The following is a 2357-nucleotide window of genomic DNA, read 5'->3' as shown; positions in this document are numbered from 1 at the left end:
TTCTCTTTGTGGTTCACTTCAATATTCTTTTGCTTTTTTTAATTCTTTCTCTCCTGTGTTCTCCACTTCCCCCAAACTTTGGTGATAATATTTTGCCCTCCAGTCTTGCTTCTACTATATTGGTCTCATTTTTCTCCCTATCTTTTCCACTGCCCTTCTTAAAATTCCCCATGCAGGGTAAAAATCACTTTACTAGGGGAAAAGTCATTACATACAAGTTCCTGGTATATGTTGAATTTTGTTATATAATTGTAGAGCTTGCTCCTATAGTTAAAAGTATCAGGTTAATAGTTACCACAGATGGTCAGTAGCTAGGTTGTGCTTGGTGCTATTGTTATTGCTAACTGTACTACTTCATTCATGATGCCCTACTTGTTAAACTCAGATTTTCTCCCTTATATGACAATATTGTCATTGCCTGGCCTCATAACCTTCATCATAGTCAAGGATCAAAGGACTGGGTGCAGAGCCAAGTAGACAGCAACTTCTCATCCTCAATAAATTTGTTCTTAGGACACAAACAGAGACTAATAACCACCTACACCTAGAAAACATGCCCAAGGAGTAGTCACTTTCTAGGAAAGTCTCAGTACTTGTGATACAGTTATCTACCATAAGAAATCTACAAGATTAACACAGAAAGCAAAACAAAATAAAAATAGAAAATAGAAAATGATAAGACAAAGAAGCAAAATGCAAGCCCTGATCTACCCTGTACAAGTCCAGAGTGCAGTGAGATAGAGAAAAATCAGAAGCTACACACTAAAAAATTTTGAAATACGAGCAGCAGAATTAAGAAAAGAAATAGATGAGGCTATAAGAAAAATAATGTCTCATATTTTAAAAAATCATCAAAATGAAAGACAGAGCAGAGACATATTAAAAAACTAGAGACAATTAGGAAAATGATGGAAACCATGAATTCCCAAATAGGAAAAAAAATGAAATCTATGAAATAGATCCAAAGAGATATCCAGGTGATTGAAAATTACATCAAAAGTATTGAATAAAGGCAAAGACAGAATATAATATTTTGAAGACATAATCATAAAAAGATGTCTTAAATATATCAAGGGACCATGAAACCTCTTCACAGAGGCAATGGCATAAAACTTATCAAACATGGATAAAGAAGTTGACATACAGATAAGTGAAGCATATAGAACTCCAAATAGTCATGACCAAAAGAAATCTACACCAAGGTATGCAATAATCAAGATTCCAGAAATTGAGAAAAGTATAGAATATAAAAAGCAGTTAGAAAAAAAAAATTCACCTATAAAGGAAAGCCCAGGAGAATGATAGCAGACTTCTCAACATCAACCCTCAGAGAAAGGAGAGATTAGAGTGAAATATTTTAAGCCCTAAAAGAAAGCTACCTTCAATTTAAGATTGATATACCTCATAAAATTATTTTCAAAATCAGTGGGGAAATAAGATATTTTCATGATAAAGAACAATTGAATTCTCTGAGATCTCTTCTTAGTGAAGTTGATCAATGATGAAAATAGCCAAATCTGAGCATCAGAGACCTTCCAGTCTCCCTGATACATGATCTCTATAGTTCTGTGAAGCAGATTTTTAAAATAATTTAAAACAGAAAGGGCTATGTCTTTTGTGTATGTGTGTGTGTGTGTGTGTGTGTGTGTCTGTCTGTCTGTCTGTCTGTCTGTCTGCCTGTCTGTCTGCCTACATTCACACATGCATGTTCAGAAAGCTGAGTAACAGAACATTCTGATAGGTGAATGAGAGTGGAAATATGTGTGTCTCTCTGTGTGTGCGTGTGTGTATGCTTGTGTAAGGCTAATCACTTCTGAGCAATGATGAAAAGGTTTTACTACTGACCTTTGTAACAAGTGAATAAATTTATGACCACCAAATAAGCATTCCATAAGTCTCTAAATGATATTTTAGAAAAACAAGATGAAGACTACAATTATAGAACAACAATAGAAAGAAGCTATTAGGCAGGGCAAGCAATTAATCAGAATGGAAACAATGGGACCCAACATCAGGAAAACAACACAAGAATAATAAATCAATAATACTTATCAATTATAACAATCAATAATGATTGATTAAATGGTCTCAGTTCACCAATCAAAAGGAGACAGGCAGAATGGATCAATAAGCAAGATTCAACAATATGCTACACAGAAGAAACACACTTAATTCAAACTAAAATTCACAGGCTGAAATTCAAAGGATGAAAAACAATATTCCATGTGACAGGAACCCAGAAAAAAAAGCAGGGGGACCTATACTATTTGCAGACAATGTCAACTCTCAGCCAAGACTGATCAAAGAATTACACTAAATCCTTGTTAAGGGAAAACTCCAAAAAGAGACAGCAATCA

At 34.3% G+C, this 2357-nt stretch overlaps 1 non-coding gene across 1 annotated transcript; it reads left to right on the top strand.

Moving 5' to 3' along the window:
- Window positions 1-1493: 1493 nt before the first annotated feature.
- Window positions 1494-1572, top strand: LOC111814846. Its single transcript, XR_002819722.1, has one exon. It is a non-coding gene; the product is annotated as a small nucleolar RNA U2-19 (small nucleolar RNA).
- Window positions 1573-2357: the final 785 nt, after the last annotated feature.

Source organism: Octodon degus, unplaced genomic scaffold (genome assembly GCF_000260255.1).
Source record: "Octodon degus isolate 3935 unplaced genomic scaffold, OctDeg1.0 scaffold00009, whole genome shotgun sequence".
NCBI classification, from domain to species: domain Eukaryota; kingdom Metazoa; phylum Chordata; class Mammalia; order Rodentia; family Octodontidae; genus Octodon; species Octodon degus.
This window is presented reverse-complemented; position numbering and strand designations above follow the sequence as displayed.